This window comes from Bos taurus, chromosome 27 (genome assembly GCF_002263795.3).
Source record: "Bos taurus isolate L1 Dominette 01449 registration number 42190680 breed Hereford chromosome 27, ARS-UCD2.0, whole genome shotgun sequence".
NCBI classification, from domain to species: Eukaryota; Metazoa; Chordata; class Mammalia; order Artiodactyla; family Bovidae; genus Bos; species Bos taurus.
The window spans coordinates 19746428-19771332 of record NC_037354.1 but is presented as its reverse complement, the minus strand read 5'-3'; the positions used below and the strand labels follow the sequence as shown (position 1 = coordinate 19771332).

General features: G+C 41.2%; 1 protein-coding gene across 4 annotated transcripts in view; it reads left to right on the top strand.

Moving 5' to 3' along the window:
* The window catches only part of SLC7A2 (solute carrier family 7 member 2), a 71741-nt gene that overhangs the window by 15333 nt on the left and 31503 nt on the right, over positions 1-24905 (top strand). Inside the window, exon 1 of one of the 4 annotated variants that reach the window (XM_059882342.1) lies at positions 20475-21593. The exons of the other annotated variants lie outside the window; for them this stretch is intronic. The gene's annotated coding sequence lies outside the window, so the exon portion shown is untranslated. Of the gene's footprint in view, positions 1-20474; positions 21594-24905 lie in introns of those variants that run through there. 4 annotated transcript variants of the gene reach the window in all.

The following is a 24905-nucleotide window of genomic DNA, read 5'->3' as shown; positions in this document are numbered from 1 at the left end:
AACAACTTTTGGTAATAGGAGAGAAAGGCCTCTGATATTATCAGAAGCCAGTTGAAATAAAATCTAAGCAAAGTGAAAACATGAAAGATGTGATTTGCAGGGCCTAAGACTTTATTTGTTCTGGGATATGTTTTGAATTCAGACATATGAGAAGAACTAAAGATCTTAAGATATTTGAGAACCTAAGAGATGGATAAGGAATGAACCAGATAAATTGCAAAATGAATACAATGTTTCAGCAACTGTTGCATGTTTTTATAAAAATCATAAAATTTGCAGGAAGCCTTTTTTTATGGGATTGTTTGAACTTTTTGTAGCTAGAAGTAATGAGTTTTCCTATATGTTAGAATTTAAATACAGACATAAGTTATGATACGTCTCTGGTTCATCGGTCCTTGTAAAATGTCCCCAATGCTTAAATTTTAATAACTATTACAGTTTCAATCTTAAGGTAGTAGTGGTTCATGAATTTGGAAGGTTAAATGCTACTGGAGATGAGATGAGATTTTAAAATTCCAAAGCCTGCCAGATACATTTTTGATATCTGGGTGATGCCCTTCATCATGGGCTGGGTCTTAACTTAGATGGTCTGCCAGGAGCCTGGGAGCAGCTGGAATCTTGCATTTCTTCATATGCTGCTGCTGCTAAGTCGCTTCAGTCGTGTCCAACTCTGTGTGACCCCATAGACGGCAGCCCACTAGGCTTCTCTGTCCCTGGGATTCTCCAGGCAAGAATACTGGAGTGGGTTGCCATTTCCTTTTCCAAGGTGTGAAAGTGAAAAGTGAAAGTGAAGTCACTCAGTTGTGCCTGACTCTTAGCGACCCCGTGGACTGCAGCCTACCAGGCTCCTCCGTCCATGGGATTTTCCAGGCAAGAGTACTGGAGTGAGTTGCCATTGCCTTCTCCGATTTCTTCATATAGAAGTGGTTATATGGCAGAGAAAAGAACGGGCATGAGCTTTGGAGCTATGCAGAACTTGGCTTCATATCTAGCTCTGTGATTTTGAGCAAGTTCCTTAACACCTCTGAGCCTCAGTCTCATCACCTGTGAATGGGACAGCGTTTCCTCTGAGGTGGTCATGAGTATTAAATAATGTATGTCAAGTGCCCAGAACATAATAGAGCAATGAATGACCCCAATTATTACTTTTTATTTTCATTTCCCAGAGCCTGTGGTAAATGGCCTTGCTTATAAATGAAGTCCTTATTCAATGGTTTTTTGTTTTTTGTTTTTCTCTCTCCAGAGAATAGTCTCGAGTATTTACTCCTTTTTTTTTTCTTTTTCCCCTGCAAGGGGAAAACTAAACTAAAGGAGCAGTATCCCCTAGCTCTGTCGATTATGCGGTTCTCTTCAGCAAGCTATCTTGAGCTGCATGATGTAATTGTTAGCTAACCTTGGCTTTTAACCAAGCTGTGGCGACAAGTTTCTTTCCTTAAGGCATGCTCTAGATAGTATTTCATCTCAGTTTAGAATGTGTACTTCATAACTGGACTATTTGTTGGCAGGGAACTGCCTATGCTTCACTGCAGGACATGTTGGTGAGCTCTTTGCTTGTCCAAGCAGTGTCTCCTCCGTGCAGGAGACAGAGAGCATGGGAACTCTGAGCTCCGAAAGGAAGACACGCTTCACACTTGTCTCCATAGGTGGCACAAAGCTGCCAAAACTTCAGCAGCGGTAACAAAACAGAAACATTGTGAGACTTTATTCCTTTGCTTCTGAAAGGCTCATGCCTATAGTATATCTTACTGTGGAGAATCAGACTTGATTTAGTGGCCTGACTTTGCTCCATGCTAGCGGATACTTCACCTCTCTAAACTTTGGTTTTCTCAACAGAAATTACTTTCACCTCAGAAAAGTAAACATATTTTAGCATCTTTTTCAGTTCAAGCGTGTGTGGTAATTCCCAAAGGGGTTATGTGATGACACACAAAGTTTCTGCCTCGCAGGCTTATCAAATGCATATATGTCGGGGGTGGTGTGAGAAGCCAAATACATGTAGTGCACCAATCCGGGGCATAGATGAGGAATGCCGTCCAGAGACATGGATGTGTCAGCAGACCTTAGTGGGCTTTTGAAAGAGGGGCCTCTTCTGCTTGAGGGAATCATGAGGAAGTTTTATGAGGAAGACAGGATTTGAAAAGGATCTTGAGAAAGGAGTAAAGGGATATGTATTGGGTTGGCCAAAAATGCTCATTCGGGATTTTCATAAGATGTTACAGAAAAATCCAAACAAACTTTTTAACCAACCCAGTACAAACAGAGATTGAGGCTTGAAAGGCATTCTTGATGGGGAAACAGCAAAGAACTCTGAAAAGTGTGAGATCTCTTGGCAAAAGAGCACACACTTCTCTTTGACCAAAGATAGAATGTAAGGGAATGGGAGGGCGGCAGGAAGGGACAGAGAAGAGGAATAATAGTGATAGCGCACAGTTATTGAGCACCTACTGTGTGCCAGGCACTGATTTAATCCTAAAGAAGAGAAGGATGGAAATGCAGATTGGGTCATAGTTTGGACTGTGGATGATGAGATAAAGAGTTTGTAATTTGGTTGGAAGTGAGGTGTCTGAATTGCAGGAAGGAATAATTGAGCTCCTGTGAAGTGAGAACCATGAATGAACTGAGGTTATAGCAATAAGAAGGGTGTTCACAGAAATTTTTAATTGAGGTGACCAAGCGTATTGGAAGTCCCCCACTACAAAAAGAAATGAAGTCGCCATAGGCAGTAGTGTTAGTGTTTTCTTATTTGTAAATTCCAGGTCTTTGAAAAAAGAGGATATATTTTAGAGTATTATGTTAGTTTATTTTATACTCCATTGTTGATTTGATCCAGAAGCGCTGTCTAAAAATTTACAGTATCTTAAAAGCAAATCAGTTCTGTTACCCTCTTTAAGGTTACTTAAATTTTTAACCTGGAGTCAAAATGCATGTTACCGAAATGACCCACTGTAAACCCATTTCAGGCTTAGCATTTTTTAGATACAATTTAATTTTGAAAGAAAACACATAGTACATGATGGTATTTACTCTTCCTAGTTTGTTGACATTATTGATTAGGCTAATATATGCTAGGTAACTACATTTTCCCCCTCTTTATCTTTTTTTTGTACTCCTTGAGCTTTTTACAGTCCTTACCTTCTAGGAAAAACATACTCCAAATATGAAATTGTGTCATTTTGATAGAGGGAGGCTGAAAACATATTTACAACTTCAGAAAAAGTGCAGAGAATCCTTATAGAATTTAGGCAAGATTTGACTTGCTTTCTGCTTCTCCGCACACACAGAAGAGCTTGTGAATGGCCCGTGTTTGTTCTCTGTGATTGACAGGAAAGCAGGACTGGAAATAGTTCACACCAGATTAATTTGTCAGGATGGGGATTGTTTCTCGACGGTTCACTCTAGGCATGCTGTTTCCCTCCTGTTAGCTTTGTCACCTTCTTGGTTAAGGACTCACACCGAGGGAATTCTGCTGTCGGACCCCTAAAGAATCGCCACCCATCCAGGGGTCCCAGGACCCTGGGCCAGACCTGCTCACTGAGAAGACAGCCCAGAGGTGATGCCAGGGGAACCAAGGGCCTCTCTCCGGCTCTCTGGCAGCACAGCTCTCGTTACCAGAGGGTGCTGGGAGACGTTTGGCTGAGGAGGAAGGCTCGAGGAGAAGCCTTGAAGCAAGCCCAGCTTTTTTACTTTGTGTCCCTGCCCAGAATGATGCATGGGCTAGCGGGTAGCCAATTAGGAAAGGTCAAAATGAAACCCACATGTGAGGGCGCGTTTCTTAATGCTTTCATTTCCCCCCTTTCTGCTGGGGCCTTCTTTCAGGAGATAGGACCCAGTGGCCATGCGCAGGGAAATTGTGTTTGGAATTCCTTTTAACTGAAGCTACAGAATATCATTGAGACTGTGCCCTAAAGACTGTTGTGGTGGTAGCAACACAACCTCTTGGGCAAGGGGATGCAAATGATCCAGGGTCTGCTGGGGCCCCGAGAGATGAGAAGCCTTGCTGGCCGCAGAGAAGCAGGGCTGAGCCTATGTGCTGGGACTGAGTGCTCTCTGCGCTCCTTTGACACCCTGGTAGCTGGTCAGGAGGGGGCAGAATCCTTACCCTGTCCTACCGTATTTTCTCAGATGTTTGTCTTCAACACCTCCTGTTATTACCTGGGCGCACACACGGACACCTGAAATAAAGACTAGGTTCTCGGCTTTGCAGAGCCACAGGATGCCACTAGGAACAAGCTCTTGGCGTATGTGTTAAGTTGTCCTGTGCTTACTTGGCTGTGTACAGCAATAGCATTTTATTGGAAGTGGAAAAATTACCAAAAATTATTGATCGGGGCAAGGATCAAAGATGACTCAGAAGTAGACTCTCTCCCTGCACCTAGATAAAGTTGTGACCCAGCATGGAACCATGTTTCTGTGTATTCCCCGCCCCCGTATTTTTGCTCCATTTATGTTATTAATCCTTTCAGCCCACCAGAGAAGTTTGCTTTAATTTTTCAAGCTGAATAATATCCTTCACTGAGTGCTTTCAATGTGCTAGGGCCTTGGTCTGCTCCATTAGAAATAATATTTTGGTTAGAAGCATTTCTCTATTTGAAGAAAAGGGAAATGTTTAGAAGTCTTTTTAAAAGCCAAATAAACAGACTCTAGAAAATGAAACAAGAAAGTGGCCCAAAATTGTGGTTGTTATTATTAGTATTTGTTGCATTTTTTTTTTTCCTAATGCCTCAGTAAATTATCTTTACACCCACAGAAAGCTGTCCTAGACAAAGGACACTACACAGATATGAGTTTGGAGAACTGTGGGAGTGTGGCAAATCTGGAGGGAGGCACAAGTGATAATCCAGAAAGATTTGTTTGCCAGATTTAACTTGTCAATGAACTGCTTACCTTCAAATGATCGCGGTAGAATCCTGCATTCTGTGTGCTCTGGTAGCGACTGAGTGCGTGTGAGCTTGTGTTCAGAGGACATTAAGCAACTGGATGGTGTGAGGGCTGAAGATGATGAAACATTTTGCTGGTTGCAAACAGCGACCTTCCCGAAAGCAGGATCGTTGGAACCTTCCTGTGAAAGATTCTTAAACAAACTTGGTCTTTGTTAACGTTAGATAAATAAAATAGAGAAGCTGAGTAGTACAAGTTTAAGGAATTCAAGAATTTGCACAAGCTCTACTTTTTGGGAATATTCATAAAATGTTTGTCTTTTGGTGACATGGAAATCATTTGCTTAAACCTTAGAACATTCCCTAATGACCATCTAGCAGACTCCGTCTATGTATTTAAAAGTCAGATTTATAAATACTCAAGAGAAAATATGAAAACAATTTCATGGACTGTGCTGCTTAATTGCCCAGACATGTCTGACTCTTTGTGACCCCCTGGATGGTAGCCCACCAGGCTCCTCTGTCCATGGGATTTTCCAAGTAAGGATACTGGAGCGGGTTGCTATTTCTTTCTCCAGGTGATCTCCCTGACCCAGGGATCGAACCTATGTCTCCTGCATTGGCAGGTGGGTTCTTTACCACTGAGCCACCTGGGATGTCCCATGGCCTGTATGTAACCCTAACAGGTAATACTATTTAGAAAGAAGGAAATGCAAATAGAGTTGTGCCTCTATACTTACGAATGCTGAACCCAAGAACAGGGACCCTGTGAATATGCAGGGTAGGTTATAGGACTCGTGTATCTGTGGATTTGGGTAGCTGTGGCTGGTCCTGGAACCAATCTCCTGAGGATACCTATGGACAACTGTACAATCAAAACCCTAGTCAGACCATGAATACTCAAGAGTGAGGACCGAGAAGGGCACACAGCAGGAAGGTTCACGGTGATTGTTGCAGGAGTCCGAGGGGCTCAGACTTCAAAGATGGGAGAAAAACCTATGAATCTGTGGAAAAGAGCCCAGGAACATTTGAGCTGAATCTTTATGAAATATTTAATCAGGAAGGAGAAGAAAAGCAGACCTTGGAGTGGTAGCAGTAGATGACTGAGGGAAGGCAGAGGTGCTTTTGTGTTCAGGAGAAAGTTGGCTTTCTGAGAAGAAAAGAAGATAGATACCCAAAAAGAAGCTGAGGCCCAAGTGGGTAAGAAAGAATGCAGCTGCTTTAAACTAGCTCACAAAAAAGCAACAACAAAAAAGTAGCTCACAGTTTCAGACCTTGATGAGTCACATCTTGCAGTATTAAAATAATTTGTAGATATGAGTCTGGAGTGATCATCTGTCATCTTGGAGGCACCCTGTACTCCAAGAAAGGGAGCACACAAAGGAAAGAACCAGTAACCCTTGTCTTCAAAACAGAGACCAGTGCAGATCCTGGAAACCACAGATCAGGGAGCTGGATACAGTCCATCAGTGAAATTCTAGGACTGTGTGGTGCATTCTTGGAGAAAAAGTGACCACTTCCCAAAAAGCATTGTGAGTTCACCAAGAACAGTTATGCCTAACAAACTCCATACCCACTTTTTAACTTGTTATGAGAATGGTGGATTTTAAAAGTTTAAGCATGATAATTAGCATTTTGGCAAAGCATTGAATATCATGTGTTGTGATAACCTTGGGCTAAGCTGGAGAGAAATGTGGATCTCTAGCTGTTTGCACAGTATACTGAAATTGTTGCTGAGTGGGTCAATAATGGCTCGGAGCGACAGTGGTGGTGGCATGCCACGGTACTGTGTCCTTCGCCCTGTCGCATTTTATTATTTACTTGGATTAGGATAGAAGTCATGCTGGTTAAATTTGCAGTGACATGAAGATAGGTAAGATGCTTGATACTCTGATGTATAGATTTGTGTTACATAGAATCCCAAATAATATGAAACTTAAAATTCTGAACTGAGGTTTGAAAATAATCAGTGAAACAGAATGGAATCATGAAGACAGTCTATGTAGATGACTTTGAGAAAAAAAGACCTGAAGGTTTTAGCTGACTACAAACCAAGTATGAGTCATTCATTCAGTGAACATATGTGTACTGACACCTCTCCTTTCTATATCTATCACTGTGAGTACACTGGGAATGCAGCAAATCAATAAAATACAGACCTTGCTTTCCAGAAACTTAGTGTAAAGGAATGTATTGGTTTCTGAGGGTTGCCATTAAAAAGTACCACAAACTGGGTGGCTTAAAATAACCAAAAAAATGGGGATTTCCCTGGTGGTCCAGTGGTTAAGGCTCAGTGATTCTAGTGCAGGGGTTCGATCCCTGGTCAGGGAACTAGATCCTGCATGCTGCAACTAAGACCCAGCACAGCCAAGTTAAAACACAAAAAATAACAAAAAAAATGTATTGTTTCACATTTCTGGAAACTGAAAGCCCAACTCAAGGTGGCAGCAGGGCTGTGCTTCTCTGAAACCTGGAGGGAAGAATCCCTCTTTGCCTTCTGTGGCTTTTGGTGATATCCGTCAGTCTTTGATGTGTCTTGGTTTGCAGCTCCATCTCCAGTTTCTGCCTCTGTGATCACATGGCATTCTTTATGTGCATTTGTGTCTTCACACAGCATTTTCTTCTTATTAGGACATCTCTGCTAAGTCACTTCAGTCGTGTTTGACTCTGTGCGACCCCATAAACGGCAACCCACCAGGCTCCCCCGTCCCTGGGATTCTCCAGGCAAGAACACTGGAGTGGGTTGCCATTTCCTTCTTCAATGCGTGAAAGTAAAAAGTGAAAGTGAAGTCGCTCAGTTGTGCCCGACTCTTAGCAACCCCATGGACTGCAGCCCACCAGGCTTCTCCGTCCATGGGATTTTCCAGGCAAGAGTACTGGAGTGGGGTGCCATTGCCTTCTCTAAGGACACCTCTGATATTGGCTTAATATGCACCCTAATGACTTCACCTGAATCTAATAATATTAGCGAAGACCTTGTTTCCAAATAAGGTACCAGGGTTTAGGACTTCAATGTATCTTTTTTTTTTTTTTTCTTTTTAATAGATTGAGCACAGTTCAACCCGTCACAAGGAGTAAAACATATTCATCCAAGCAGTTGCATAGAATTATGATGAAGAAAAAGTGCTGCAAAGATACAGAGCGCTGTGAGCACAAGCGTAGGGTGACCTAATTTAGCTTGGGGGAGGATGTCAGGGAGGACAGGGAGCTCTTTAGGCAAAGAGGAGAAAGAGTAAGTTCACGGAGAGAGAGACAGCTATGCAGGAAGCCTGGAGCAGCAAGAGGCACAGAATTCAGGGAAATTAAAGCTCAGTGCAGAGCAAGGGCATCAGGAGGGCACGGGAGACGTGCTGAGAGACACCGAGGGGCCAGGCCCAGAGGAGCTCTGGGCATTGTGTTGCCATAGTGGAGGCAAATATTAAAACAAGAAGAGTAAGTATATAGAATGGAGAAGACAGTAAATGAGACTCTGGGCTTGCTTGACCGAATACGGACTGCTTTGTCTTGTTGGGAGGGCCATATTTTAAGTGAGTGTTTATCAGTGTGAGTGTTATACTTTGAATTACTGTATCTATCCGCATAGACAAAATCCCTGGGATGATAGCCATTTGGAATTAGTTGAACCAGAAGACTTTCTGCCTTTATTCTTCGGGCAGAGCTAGACCAATGGGTAGGAGTTATAGGAGGGGTCCGTGAAAGGGAGGTCTTCCAGCAGTGGGAGCCACACAGGTTGAGAGCAGGAGCCTTGAGAATTATTTGCCGGAGGAGGACGGCCAGGATACAAGGGATGCTGCAGTGAAGGTGAGGAGGAGACTGTTTTCCTCAAAGGTTCCCTGTGTAGGAAGCCAGCCTTATCTGAGGGTAAGAGGGAACCCAGTGAAGTATCCACTTGGGGCTCAGATGTGATGCTCAGATCTAAAGTCCATTTCCTCACACTTTATAATTAAAATTTTAAGAGCATTAAAAGGGCTTTAAAATTAAATGTCACTGGGAGATTATTAAATAACTGAATTCATTTAAAATATCTTTGTAACACGATGTTATGTATCAGTTATTTGTTGTTCAGTCATAAAGTCGTGTCTGACTCTTTGCGACTCCATGGACTGCAGCACACCAGGCCCCTCTGTCCTGCACTATCTCCTGGAGTCTGTTCAAGTTCATGTCCATTGAGTCGGTGATGATATCTAACCGTCTCATTCTCTGCCTCCCTCTTCTCCTTTTGCCTTCAGTCTTCTCCAGCATCAAGGTCTTTTCCAATTTTATGTATATATATATATATATATATATGTGTGTGTGTGTGTGTGTGTGTGTGTATCAGTTATATATCAAAGAAAAATTGGCAGAATTATTTAGATGCATTTACCTTTCCTGACCCTCTGCTATTATTGCAACAGTTACCCTTCATCTCACATCCTTGGTACAACTCTTCTATTCCTTTTCCTGATGTTCTCTCAGCTGCAGTTCCTTGACTTAGGAGGACACAGCATGAACAAGTGTCCAAGTGTCCTGGGACCCAGTCGCTTTTGGTGGGGGGGTGGGGGGTGGTCATAATCAAAGAATCTCTGACCAGCTGCCAAAAGTATATTTATTTATTTATTTTTGAAGGCTAACGGTAGATTATTTAATCTATTTCAATTGGAGGAAATTACTTTATATATTGCTATGGTTTTTGTCATACATCGACATGAATCAGCCACGGGTGCACATGTGTCCCCCATCCTGAACCTCCCACTCCCATCCGGCTTTGAATGCCCTGCTTCATGCATTGAACTTGCACTGGTCGTCTGTTTTACATACAGTAATACACATGTTTCAGTATTATTCTCTCAAATCGTCCCACCCTTGCCTTCTTCCACAGGGTCCAAGAGTCTATTCTTTATGTCTGGTCTCTTTTGCTGCTTTGCATATAGGATCATCATTACTGTCTTTCTAAATTCCATATATATGCATTAGTATACAGTATTGGCGTTTCTCTTTCCGACTTACTTTACTCTGTATAATGGCTCCAGTTTCATCCACCTCATTAGAACTGAATCAGATGTGTTCCTTTTTATAGCTGAGTAATATTCCATTGCATATATGTACCACAACTTCCTTATCCATTTGTCTGCTGATGGATATCTAGGTTGCTTTCATGTCTTAGCTACAAAAGTATATATATTTTTTTTTTACTTTTTTTTAAATTTTTTTTAAATTTTATTTTATTTTTAAACTTTACATAATTGTATTAGTTTTGCCAAATATCAAAATGAATCTGCCACAGGTATACATGTGTTCCCCATCCTGAACCCGCCTCCCTCCTCCCTCCACATACCATCCCTCTGGGTCGTCCCAGTGCACTAGCCCCAAGCATCCAGTATCGTGCATCGAACCTGGACTGGCAACTCGTTTCTTACATGATATTTTACATGTTTCAATGTCATTCTCCCAAATCTTCCCACCCTCTCCCTCTCCCACAGAGTCCATAAGACTGTTCTATACATCAGTGTCTCTTTTGCTGTCTCGTACACTGGGTTATTGTTACCATCTTTCTAAATTCCATATATATGCGTTAGTATACTGTATTTATGTTTTTCCTTCTGGCTTACTTCACTCTGTATAATAGGCTCCAGTTTCATCCACCTCATTAGAACTGATTCAAATGTATTCTTTTTAATGGCTGAGTAATACTCCATTGTGTATATGTACCACTGCTTTCTTATCCATTCATCTGCTGATGGACATCTAGGTTGCTTCCATGTCCTGGCTATTATAAACAGTGCTGCGATGAACATTGGGGTACACGTGTCTCTTTCCCTTCTGGTTTCCTCAGTGTGTATGCCCAGCAGTGGGATTGCTGGATCATAAGGCAAAAGTATATTTAACAGGAATTTCCACATTCACTTGTATCTCTTGAAGGACATCCAACTCACATTCGACATCAGCACTTCTCAAAATCTCTTTCCTTTCCTCCCCACTTTTCCCTTCTGCCAGGTGGATTTTCTCTAGGCTGTAGGCTCTTCTGTTACCCCCAACCCTTTATTACATAGCCCAGCCTGCCTCTTAGCTTTACATTTGCCAGAGGTATGGTGGATTTTTTTCCTTCCTTGAGTCAAAAGGAAAGCTCAGGAGTGGGCGGAAGAGGCAAAAAAAGACTCTTCCTGCTGCCTCTGCAGTAGCTCAGAAGGCCCAGGAACCAAACCCTCTCCAGGGGACAAGGGAGCGACCAGAAATAAATCTTGTCACCTATGTGTGGACAAGAGGGCAGTGTTCTAGGGGCAGTCGGTGGACAAATTGGCTTACAGTATTCATGTGGAGGGTAGACGAGGGTAAGACGAAGGAAGGTAGGCTGGGAGCAGAGGACAGAGGGGTGATTTTGAAACCCAGGCTAGAGCATATGAGTTGGAGAAGTTGGCAGGAGGCCGAGACGATAGATTAGATACAGTAGATTAGAAGCGTTAAAATTCAGCTCGTTTCGACCCAGAGGGATAGAGTAGGGAGGGAGGTGGGAGGGGAGGTTCAGGATGGGGGGACACATGTATAGCTGTGGCCGATTCATGTTGATGTATGGCAGAAGCCACCATAATATTGTAAAGTAATTATCTTCCTATTAAATAATAAATTTTTAAAAATTCAATTCATTCTTCATATTTCATAATTCTCTTGTTACTTAGGAGTCCACCGATACTTATAAACATTTCCAAGCACATTTTAAAATTACAGACACTAAACTCTCTTTGACCAAAATAATTCATCTACAAGTCTCTGCAAGGCATGGTTTCATTTAAAGTCAGGATTGGGAAATAACAGTGTTATGTTGTTTCTGAAATATTTTTGAAATAGTCTCAGACACAGCAGGAATCAGAGCCCCATATCAGCTATTTCTCTCGTTGCATCTTGGTGCAGAATATTCTGAAGGTCAGCTGAAACAGCTCTTTGCAAAGCAGCAGCAGGAGTGTGAGGTTGAAGGGTGTTTGTTTCACTTTCTCCTTGTTGCATTCTTCTTATTTTAATACTTCAAGGGCACCATTGCCAGACTGTGGTACAGAGCCATTTTCAAGTTATTTTCCTTTTAAAAATTCTTCTTTGTTTGCGTATTCTAAACTTACGTCTTAGAGGCTTTGAATCCTGATGATGAAGGGCTGGCACTGTTGTAATTACTTTCTCTGAGCACATAATAGAAATGTTTTATTCAGATTTATTTGAAGCCAACATGAACTCCCAAACCTCTCAGCCAATAACAGTGTTTCAACCATCTGCCAAGATGCTAAGGATAAAAATCTCTGGTGATACATTGTTTCTGTATTTTAAAAAGTACAAAATCAGAACATGCTTTTCAAAGTTAAAAATATAGTTTCAAAAATGACTATTTTTTAAGAATGACTTAAAAACAAAACCATAAACGATGAGTACACCCAACATGGTATCCATCGAAATTTCTTGAACTTGAATTAAAAACGAATGTGAATTCCGGTTGAATTCCTTTTCTGCCACAGTTTGAGGGAAGGAATTTGGGGTAGCATTGAAACAAAAGTAGCTGAGTTCTAACAACTAAATTAGGTTTTTTTGAGGAGCATGAGGGGTAAGTGAATTGAGAGGAATACTATGGCTGTTTGGAAAGAGACCAATTAGAAGAAACCAGTGTTCTAAAGGGCTTCTCAGTCCTTTGCCTTCAGACAAAAAGAGCTTTCTTGTACTTTAACACACCTCCTAGCCCATGAATTTGCTTCTGGCATTTTTAATCTGAAATTTAGCTACTAATCCAGAAATAAGTCAAAATAAACTTGTTGAACAATGGCTCTTAGTCGACAGAAGTGTGGGTTCGTCCAGGTCATCTGGATTTGCTTGGCATCCTTGAGTTGATTCTAATTTGTGTGGACAGTGGATTATTAAGATAATTGTGAGTATTTATTTCTTTTCAAAACATTTTATTAGTGTTTATTAAATGGTTGTTTTTGAGAAGTAATAATGAATCATCTTCCTGTAAAGATGAGCAGCTGGGATGCCTGGTACTAAAGCTGACAGCCACCATAAAATTCAGTAGCATTTAGGAGGATCACTGAATTGTGGCAGAATTTGATCAACAGCAGTCAAAGATTTACAGGCTTAAACGTCAGCAATCTAGAGAGTACGTTCATCTCGAATACCTTATTCTGTGCAAATGTCACACCTAGAATTCCTGTGTTTAGTTTTCTGACAGTTCAAAGAGATTGACATGGAAATACATTGTAGACGCATGTATTTAAAGGTACTTTTAACTTTTTTGGATTTAGAATGGCAGTGCAAGTTTTAAATGGTGAAAACAAAAACAAAATAAAACTGTTGATGTATAAAGTTATACCGAAGTCATTCTGACATTATTTGTTCATCCCTTTTTGTGTTATCTTTACACTATGCGCCATGTAAGGTTTGGATTTTGGAGCTTGCAAATAAGAGCTCAAAGGTCAGTTGCCTAACCTAGAAACTTGTCTTCCCTGTTTCTTCCCATTCTCCTTCTTGATGCTTAAGGTGGAGATGCCTTTTCTCCTAATTGCAGCCCTTCAACCCAACACTACTCTCAGTCTTCCACATGTCAAGAAATTTGTTTTATGCATTCTCCCCGCTCTGGATTTCAAGCTCTCTTTCTCTTCTGGCTCTTTCCCATGGGCATCTAAACAGATTAAATTTCTTCTTAATGAGGATCTCCCTTGATCCCATGGACCCCTCAGGCCATTTGCTTGAAAAATCGGAATCCTTACTGACCGTGTCACTTTCAAATTCCTCACTGCTCATCATTTTGCAGCCCCTGCAACCTGGCTTACACCCCATGGCCCACAGAACCCTCACTTGTCAAGGTTGCCAAGGACTTCTTTATCAAGATCATATTCTTTCCTTCATTTCAGGCACTGTCTGACACTGATGACACTTCCTTCTTGAAAGCTCACTCTTCTTTCGGGTCAAATCTTCTCTGGTTTCTTCAGCCTCTCCCGCCTCGTTTCCTCCAGGAGCAGTGATGTTGTTCTTTGTCTTCCCCTTCCCCCCGCCCATCCCTTAAATGTGTGCATCTTTGGTGTTTCACTCCCTTCCCTCTCCTGTACTGTCTCTCCCTGGGTGATACTGTCAATGAAATTACCATCTCTATGCTGATCCTTCTCAGATCTCCCATCTTCTGGGCTCTGCTGAGCTTTGCTGAGACCATATGGCAATTCCACACATTCCTTAAAATCACAGTGGTCAGAAAGCACCTCCTTCTTTGCTTATTCCTCATTTAAATGAAGGACACACAAACCGTCCAGCAGCTCTGGGTCACAGATCCACATATCCCCAGCTCCTATGTCCTCCGCCTCCTCAGTGGCTCTGTAGTCTGTCCATTTCTCTTCATGATGCCGCCTTTACCCTGGAGCCCGTCACAGACCCTCTTGCCTAGATCATCCCAGTGGCCTGTTTGCCCTTCCCCTCAACTCCAGTTTTGGTGTTGCTCATCCCTTCCCTGTAACACAATCAGAGCGCTAGTTGTCAGGTTGTGTATCTGACTTAAAATTCTTCAGTGCTCTTGTGGTCAAGTCCAAGCTCCCCGCAGGGCCTGGGGACCCCTCCTCCCCTCTAGCTTCCCCCAGCCCCTGAGCTCTGTGTGTGTACAGCCACTCTCTGTGCCTCTGAATTTTCTGCTCCCCCTGCTCAGAGCACTCATCATCGCCCCTACTCCCCCCAGCCTCCTTCCCACCACATCTTCAGATGGCTCCATCCATCTCATCCCTTCAGAGGTCTCAGGGTAGACACAGCTCTCTCCAGGAAAGCACCCGTGACCATCTGAATCCACCCTTTCCGTGGCCCCCCTCCCCTTGAGCAGAAGCCTTTGCTTCATGATATTGAACTGGCCACTGTCTGCGCCACCCACCCCACTGTAAGCACCGTGAGGGGAGGAATTGTGGCAGCCTGTTCAGGTGGTTTCTCACCTGGCAGTGTGCACTGAAGTATTTATGGAACTAATAAGATAGTAGAAGTGCATTTAGAAAATTTTGCTTTTTTTTTTTTTAACAAAAAATAACCCCCTAACATCAACATTCAGTTCAGTTCAGTTCAGTTCAGTCGCTCAGTCGTATCCGACTCTTTGTGACCCCATGAATCGCAGCACAGCAGGCCTCCGTGTCCATCACCAACTCCGGAGTTCGCCCAAACTCATGTCCATAGAGTCGGTGATGCCATCCAGCCATCTCATCCTCTGTCGTCCCCTTGTCCTTCTGCCCCCAATCCCTCCCAGCATCAGAGTCTTTTCCAATGAGTCAACTCTTCGCATGAGGTGGCCAAAGTACTGGAGTTTCAGCTTTAGCATCATCAGTCTTCCAAAGAACACCCAGGACTGATCTCCTTCAGAATGGACTGGTTGGATCTCCCTGCAGTCCAAGGGACTCTCAGGAGTCTTCTCCAACACCACAGTTCAAAAGCATCAATTCTTCGGCGCTCAGCTTTCTTCACAGTCCAACTCTCACATCCATACGTGACCACTGGAAAAACCATAGCCTTGACTAGACGGACCTTTGTTGGCAAAGTAATGTCTCTGCTTTTCAATATGCTATCTAGGTTGGTCACAACTTTTCTTCCAAGGAGTGTCTTTTAATTTCATGGCTGCAGTCACCATCTGCAGTGATTTTGGAGCCCCCAAAATAAAGTCTGATACTGTTTCCACTGTTTCCCCATCTATTTGCCATGAAGTGATGGGACCAGATGCCATGATCTTCGTTTTCTGAATGTTGAGTTTTAAGCCAACTTTTTCACTCTACTCTTTCACTTTCATCAAGAGGCTCTTTAGTTCCTCTTCACTTTCTGCCATAAGGGTGGTGTCATCTGCATATCTGAGGTTATTGATATTTCTCCCAGCAATCTTGATTCCAGCTTGTGCTTCTTCCAGCCCAGTGTTTCTTATGATGTACTCTGCATATAAGTTAAATAAGCAGGGTGACAATATACAGCCTTGACGTGCTCCTTTTCCTATTTGGAACCAGTCTGTTGTTCCATGTCTAGTTCTAACTGTTGCTTCCTGACCTGCATATAGGTTTCCCAAGAGGCAAGTCAGGTGGTCTAGTATTCCCATCTCTTTTAGAATTTTTCGCAGTTTCTTGTGATCCACACAGTCAAAGGCTTTGGCATAGTCAATAAAGCAGAAATAGATGTTTTTCTGGAACTCTCTTGCTTTTTCCATGATCCAGCGGATGTTGGCAATTTGATCTCTGGTTCCTCTGCCTTTTCTAAAACCAGCTTGAACATCTGGAAGTTCACGGTTCACATATTGTTGAAGCCTGACTTGGAGAATTTTGAGCATTACTTTACTAGCGTGTGAGATGAGTGCAATTGTGCAGTAGTTTGACCATTTTTTGGCATTGCCTTTCTTTGGGATTAGAATGAAAACTGACCTTTTCCAGTCCTGTGGCCACTGCTGAGTTTTCCAAATTTGCTGGCATATTGAGTGCAGGACTTTCACAGCATCATCTTTTAGGATTTGAAATAGCTCAACTGGAATTCCATCACCTCCACTAGCTTTGTTCGTAGTGATGCTTTCTAAGGCCCACTTGACTTCACATTGCAGGATGTCTAGCCCTGGGTGAGTGATCATACCATCGTGATTATCTGGGTCATGAAGATCTTTTTTGTTCAGTTCTTCTGTGTCTTCTTGCCCCCTCTTAATATCTTCTGCTTCTGTTAGGTCCATACCATTTCTGTCCTTTATCGAGCCCATCTTTGCATGAAATGTTCCCTTGGTATCTCTAATTTTCTTGAAGAGATCTCAAGTCTTTACCAGTTCTGTTGTTTTCCTCTATTTCTTTACATTGTTCATTTACGAAGGGCTTTCTCTCTCTCCGTGTTATTCTTTGGAACTCTGCATTCAGTTGGGAATGTCTTTGTCCTCTACCCTTGCTTTTCACTTCTCTTCTTCCCTCAGATATTTTTAACGCCTCCTCAGACAACCACTTTGCCTTCTTGCATTTCTTTTCCTTTGGGATGGTTTTGGTCACTGCCTTCTCTACACTGATAGGAGTGTCTGTCCGATAGTTCTTCAGGCTCTCTGTTTACCAGATCTAATCCCTTCAATCTATTCATCACCTCGACTGTATGTTCATATAGAATTTGATTCAGATCATACCTGAATGGCCTAGTAGTGGTTTTCTCTACTTTCTTCAACAAACATTAGCTATTTTTATTACCATAGTACTTCCTAGAGTAGCGATGGGTGTGAAATAACTTTGGAAAGGGTATCTCTCCATATTTGCAATGGCATGTATAGGGCGACTGGTCTTAGCCAAGGACACTTCAGTGGCTGCTTGGGGAGTGGGAACAGGTGGTACCCTCTGGCATTTGCAGTGATTTATTAGCCCAAGATTGCTCAGCATTAATGGGACCTAACATGTGCCTGGGGCTGCAGCGAGCCACCAAGATCCTTGACTGTGAGCAGGGTGCTGACTGGGTAATACCCTGTTTATTGAGCTGCAGAAGGTTCTGTGTCCTCTTTTCCTTTTTCAAAAAATTTCCCCTCTTCTCCGACTCTAAAGACAAATTTGGTCACAGTTCTTTAAATTGTGCTGTGCCTATTTGAAGCAAGGTAAGCCGCATTCATGTAGTTTGGTGTTTAATAAAGCTAAATGGATTGACATCTTTTAAAGCACCAACTGCCTTTACAAACTAGAATTCCCCATCAGCTGTTTGCATCTTGGATGTCCTTAGCAAGATGCTTGTCTGTATCTGGATTCTGTGTCAGAAATTTTGAAGCAGTTTAACTTCTGGGTATTACTGATTTGATGTAAAAGAGGAGAAAACATAAATGTTATTGCTGTAGTGGTTGTGACTTTGTAGTGGTCTCACTTGTGTCTTTTACTTGTGTGCACCTATCTCTAACAAAGCTAGTGGAGGTGATGGAATTCCAGCTGAGCTATTTCATATCCAAAGATGATGCTGTTAAACTGCTGCACTCAATATGTCAGCAAATTTGGAAAACTCAGCAGTGGCCACAGGACTGGAAAAGGTCAGTTTTCATTCCAATCCCAAAGAAAGGCAATGCCAAAGAATGTTCAAACTACCACACAGTTGTATTCATTTAACATGCTAGCAAGTTAATGCTCAAAATCCTTCAACCTAGACTTCAACAGTATGTGAACTGAGAACTTCCAGATGTACAAGCTGGATTTAAAGAAGGCAGAGGAACCAGAGGTCAAATGGCCAACATCCATTGGATCATAGAAAAAGCAAGGTAATTTTAATTCCAGAGAAACATCTATTTCTGCTTCATTGATGATGCTGAAGCATTTAACTGTGTGAATCACAACAAACTGAAAAATTCTTAAAGAGTTGGGAATAGCAGACCACCTTACCCTGCCTCCTTAGAAATCTGTATGCAGGTCAAGAAGCAACAGTTAGAACCAGACGTGGAACAACGGACTGGTTCCAAATTGGTAAAAAGCATGTCAAGGCTGTATATTGTCACCCTGCTTATTTAACTTACATGCAGAATACATCATGCGAAAAGCCAGGCTGGATGAATCACAAGCTGAAATCAAGATTTGTGGGAAAATGTCAATAACCTCAGATAACGGGTGACACCAGCCTTATGGCAGAAAGCGAAGAGGAACTAAAGAGCCTCTTGATGAGGGTGAAAGAGGAGAGTGAAAAAGTTGGCTTAAAGCTCAACATTCAGAAAACTAAGATCATGGCATCCGTTCCCATCACTTCGTGGCAAATAGATGGGGAAACAGTGGAAACAGTGACGGATTTTATTTTTTTGGACTCCAAAATCACTGTGGACGGTGACTGCAGCCGTGAAATTAAAAGATGCTTGCTCCTTGGAAGAAAAGCTATGACGAACTTGACAGTATATTAAAAAGCAGAGGCATTACTTTGCTGACAAAGGTCCATCTAGTCAAAGCTATGGTTTTTCCAGTAGTCACGTATGGATGTGAGAGTTGGACCATAAAGAAGGCTGAACAATGAAAAATTGATGCTTTTGAACTGTAATGTTGAAGAAGACTCTTGAGAGTCCCTTGGACTGCAAGGAGATCAAACCAGTCCATCCTAAAGGAAATCAGTTCTGAATATTCATTGGAAGGACTGATGCTGAAGCTGAAATTCCAATATTTAGGCCACCAGATGTGAAGAGCCAACTCATTAGAAAAGACCCTGATGCTGGGAAAGATTGAAGGCAGGAGGAGAAGGGAATGACAGAGGACAAGATGGTTGGATGGCATCACCAGTTCAATGGACATGAGTTTGAGCAAGCTCTGGGAGATGGTGAAGGACAGGGAGCCTGGTGTGCTGTAGTCTTTGGGGGTCACAAAGAATCTGACACGACTGAGCAACAGGACCACAACAACCTATCTGGAAGAAACTTTGGAGGAAGATACTGTTTAGAAATTTTTATTTGGAGAAAAGCTAAGTTCTGCACCTAATTTAAGTGAAAGCGTGTTTTCATTTTCCAGAAAAATAAAGGTTTTAGATTTGAATGCAAAAGTTTATTGTTGTTTGTTTTTTACCTACCAGAGTGAACGGTTACCATTTCTGATTACCTTTATTTTTTAATACTTATTTCTTTGACTGAATTAGATCTTAGTTGTGGCGTGGGAAAGCTATTGTTGCAGCTTCTGTCTGGTTGTGGCACTCAGGCTTAGTTACTCTGTGGGATGTGGGATCTTAATTCTCCACCCAGGAATCAAACTCAATTCTCCTGCATTGGAAGGTGGATTCTTAACCACTGGATGCCCAGGGAAGTCTGATTATCTTTTATCCTGCATTGTACTTTTGGCATATCTTTATGAGAAATTAATCTCTTAAAAGTAAGAGAAATGAGAGAAAAATCAGTAATTTCATGGTATTATGTCCGTATCTTTTTTCCTCTCTTTAACTAAATTATTTAACCTACACTAAAATTTGAAAATATTTTTTGCAATTTAAAGTTATAGAAATATAATTGATGTTGAGTTTGGGGATTGCAAACCTAAAAGCTCTAGTTCAGAGACAACACATGCACACACAGTGGGGCTAAGTTCCCAGGCTTACATGGTTTAATTCCTTTTTTACTATCAGGCCAAAAATAGAAAGTACTGATATCTCACCAGGAAACTAGCAGCTCACATGAGGAAGGGAAATTTGGTTCTAATTTGGATGAGCTAATTTGTTGAGGATTTGCTGGAATGCCTGCTCTGCCTGGTTGCCACAGCTACTTTCTCCTGTGAGATTTATTGTCAGGGCCTGTAATACTGATACCAAGGATTAAGTTTGAATTTTTACCCTTTATTTAGAGGAGGAGAGCAAAGATTGGCTTCTGTGCAGCTCAGTGCTGCATCAAACTTTTGGACCAAAGTGAAAATCCAGGATCAACTCTTGACTGTAATTGGCACATTTTTGAAGGATTTCTGTGGTTAGTTGAAATGAGGTCTGCTCTATGGCATTGTGATATTATCAGGGTAGGGAATTTACTTGACCTAAAATTCTACATGGTCAAGTTTACAACCTGGATGGAAGAAGTTTGAGAAGTACATAAATAAATCCAAGTTGCTGAGGAAGGGATTTAGCTTTATGGCAAGAATTCATAGGGGCTCCACCAGGGGGTTAGATGTCTCGAAACTGTTATGCTTAGGGTTGGGGATGGGGGTAGGGACTCAGGAAGGTCTGACTTGTATCCTCAGGCTCATTAAATCCAGAGACATTACTGCGGCCTAAGCTGTTGCAGAGCCCTCTATGCCTTTCCACTGGCTAGTTTTCAGATGTCAGTTAGTATGTGCATATTTTATTCCTCAGTAAAGAGGCCTCACATCATGTATGGATGTGAGAGTTGGACCATAAAGAAGGCTGAGTGCCAAAGAATTGATGCTTTTGGAATTGTGGTGTTGGAGAAGACTCTTGAGAGTCCCTTGGACTGCAAGGGGATCAAACCAGTCAATCCAAAAGGAAATCACTTCTGAATTTGGAAGGACTGTTGATGAAGCTCTAATACTTTGGCCACCTGATGTGAAGAACTGACTCTTCAGAAAAGACCCTGATTGCTGGAAAAGTTTGAAGGCAGGAGAGAAGTGGGCAGCAGAGGATGAGATAGATGGATGGTATTACTGACTTAGTGGACGTGAGTTTGAGCAAACTCCAGGAGATAATAAAAGACAGGGAAGCTTGGCGTGCTGCAGTCCATGGGGCCACAAAGAGTTGGATGTGACTTGGCAACTGAACAACAGAGAGGCCACTGTCTTAGAAATTAGTAAAATAAGCGATTATTGAAGAAAAATACATATCTGTTTCTAGTGTCACCAGAATCATCTGTGACCTCATAGAAATGTTGATTAGGACTTCTGTATTCTAAGGTTCAGGTCATGGTTATGAGTGTCATATGGGGCCCCTTCCCAAAGTCTAGGATCGTGGTCCTCTACTATATTTTATGTAGGTTCATACTCAGTACCAATCCTGGTATTAATAGCAATAGCTGACAGTGGATATGTTGGTTTGGATCATTGTCTGCTCTTGGAAAAAGTGTGTGCCCTCCAGACCAAATAGGATCACCTTCAAAATCCCTGCATGTTTTCCCTGCATATCTGTTTGCTGATGAGACAACATACCGGAGCCCCGGCGAGGACAGTAAATGCAGACAGGTGTCAGAAAACAAGTATGAGTGGATTTTTCATCAGTGAAAAAAACCTTCTAGAAATGAGAATAAGGTTATCATAACCATTTTACAACAGGAACGTATCTTTTAAAATATTTTAAGGGAAAGGTATTAAATTTTCAAAAGTAAGTATCATGGACTCTGTGGGAAAGGGAGAGGGTGGGAAGATTTGGGAGAATGGCATTGAAACATGTATACTGTCATGTATGAAACAAGTCGCCAGTCCAGGTTCGAGGCACGATACTGCATGCTTGGGGCTGGTGCACTGGGATGACCCAGAGGGATGGTATGGGGAGGGAGGAGGGAGGAGGGTTCAGGATGGGGAACACATGTATACCTGTGGCGGATTCATTTCGATATTTGGCAAAACCAATACAATATTGTTTAAAAATAAGTTTAAAAAAATTAAATTTAAAAAAAAAAACAAAAGTAAGTATCAAATTATATTACGTTAGACACAAGTATCTTATTTTTTCTCATTCCTTTGTTGCCACTCTACTTTCTATATCAGCATGTCTCCACAAAACAGATTTTACAAAAGAACGGGATTCTTTTTTTCTTTATTGACTAAGCAGTATATTATACACCTGCTAGGATTTAATAAATGTTTATCTAATAATGATTCATTAAATTGATCCAGTACAGTCTTACATTGGTTTTTTTTTCCATCTTGTTATATTTCTGCAAAGTTGGTTTTGAGTTAGCTTTTGCAATCAGTATTTTATCAGTCGTGCGTAGTTAAGACTGTTTGCAAAGAACATTGCATAATCTGTCAACTCAGAGAAGAGTTTCTGACGTCTGCATTTCTGTTACTGAAAAGCAAATGAATACTTGACATGTGGCAGCTTTGTTTTATTCCCTCAGGGCAGCATAGGAAAACTGAACATGAAATTGGAGAGAGGCAGTAGCAATCAGGTCTTCACTGATTAAAGCTTTATGTCTCTGTAAACAGTTCTGCTTCCCATGTAATCTGGAGTGAATTAAGTTCAGTTTTATGTTGATAAGATGAGGATCATTCACTTATTCAGTTTGGGCAATTTACTGAAAAAACATTTTCCCTGTTTTTAGCATTTCAAAGAAAGTTTATTTATTGGTTGACTTGCTTATTCTTTTTTATGTTTATGTTATTTTGTGTTTAATAGATTTAGAAGTTTCAAAACCAACATGGTGACCATACTACCAAAGAAGGGATTAAAAATAAATAACAGCTCACCTACAATCCTGTCCTTCTCTTTTTAGTTTTCTTTGCTTACTTCCAAATTCCTTTGCAATAGTTTTAAATTTTGTCTTTTATTTATAATATTGGATATTAATCACTTTATTAAGAGAGTGTTTTATTTGTGTGTGTGTTAGTCACTCAGTGATGTCCAGCCCTTTATGACCCTATGGACTGTAGCCCACCAGGCTCCTCTGTCCATGGGATTCTCCAGGCAAGAATACTTGAGTGGGTTGCCATTGCCTTCTCCAGGGTATCTTCCCAACCCAGGGATTGAACCCAGGTCTCCCACATTGCAGTAAGGATACTGTTTGAGCTACTTGGGAAGCCCTGTGTTTTGTTCAGTTAATGACTAATAGATATGCCTCATTCTGTGTATCAGCTGTTTGCTAAAGTTGTGTATGAATTGTCCAATTTTCACATGATCTTAAATCATTACTAAAATTCACCAGTGGGTCTCCATTTCTGAGTACTTTTTAGTTGGCAGTTGTTCCTAATTCTTGATCTTTGCACGTCTCTTGTGTAAAAACACTTAAATGGTACGGAAGGTCAGCATTTAGTAAATATCTTCAGTTCTCCTCCTCCTACCTCAGTTGGCCTTTGTATAACTTCAACTTTTCACTTGATTTTTCTTTAAGCAAGACACTTCTCTTCCTTATCTTCTAGATGTGTTACAATAGAAATAGCTATTTAAGGACTACCTATGGGTAGAAATTGATACACATTTGAGTTATGGAAGTTTGATAGATTTTGACTTCGGAAGCGGAAATATTGGCAAATTGGAGATGTCAGCTATTTGTGAAATGTCATGCTTGGCACTCCTTCAGGTGTTTTGGAAGATGCTGATGTGTAAAACTTTATTTTTACCATTAAGGAACTTTTCACTCATTTTTGTTTTTCTCTTTGATTTTTTTCTCTATATCCTTTGAATCAGCCACTTTCAACATCAGACTTTCAAACATTGCATGTATATTCATGAATGAATAATGTTGAGTGAGTCAGCTTTTTATACTAGAGTTTGCATGAAACTGGATTATTCACATCCCAGAAATTTGTTCTCTTATGAGCACAAGTCATTGAGATTCAGTATAGAAAACGTGGGGCTTCCCAGGTGGCATAAATGGTAAAGAACCCGCCTGCCAGTGCAGGAGACATGAGAGACGTGGGTGTGATCCTTGGATCAGGAAGACCCCCTGGAGGAGGGCATAGCACCTCACTCCAGTATCTTGCCTGGAAAATCCCATGGACAGAGGAGCCTGGTGGGCTACAGTCCATAGGGTCACAATGAGTTGGACACGACTGAAGTGATTTAGTAAGCACAAATAGAAAAGATATTTTATTATTTTTAGTATTTTTAAATGAAATATGTTTTAATAATAGTTTTCTTTTATGGAGATTAAGTTGAGGAGTGTTCCAAGGTTTATTTCTTAGGATAGAAAACTCCAAGTTCCTGAGAGAAGTTGTCATGCTGTGATTGCGTGAGTTTAGGTTATTGACAGTGATTATAATGAGATTATAACATTCGATCTCTGTAGACCATTGTGCAGTAGAATTGGTAAACATGACTCTGAACTTCTAAAAGTTAAATACATTTAATTTTATTGACCGAGAAGCTGCATATACTATTATATTCCCTATTCTTCAGTTATTTCCTAGTCTGCTGAGTTACATGTCTTCTTAGACAAGGTTATATATGGCCTTTTAATTTTTATATTTCTTTTGCACATAAGTTATACATATTCATTGAGATAAATTTAGAAACACATATTAGCAATATAATACATATTGTATGAAATACATAGAAGTGAAAATTAGCCTTCCACCCAAAGATCATTATTGTTAATATTTTGGTATATTGTGCTTAAGACTTTTTACTGTAATATATGTATTTTTCGCCTTACTCAATCCATATTTTGTTTTTCAGTGTTAGATTATTGGGAGCTATAAGGTGTGGGGAGTAAGACTTTCTATCTACCTCATTCATTCCATTTAAAAAAGAACATATCAGAACTTGGCATGGACTTTGGCTTTATTTATTTACTTGGAGATTTCAAGTAAATATAAATAAACATGTGTCTGATTACAAATACATACTTTAGGCATAATTGAATAGCAGTTTTATTTAAAAATCTCTAAGCATGTTTGGGGCTTCCCTGGTGGCTCAGTTGATAAAGAATCTGCCCACGATGCAGGAGATCTGGGTTCAGTCCTTGGGTTGGGA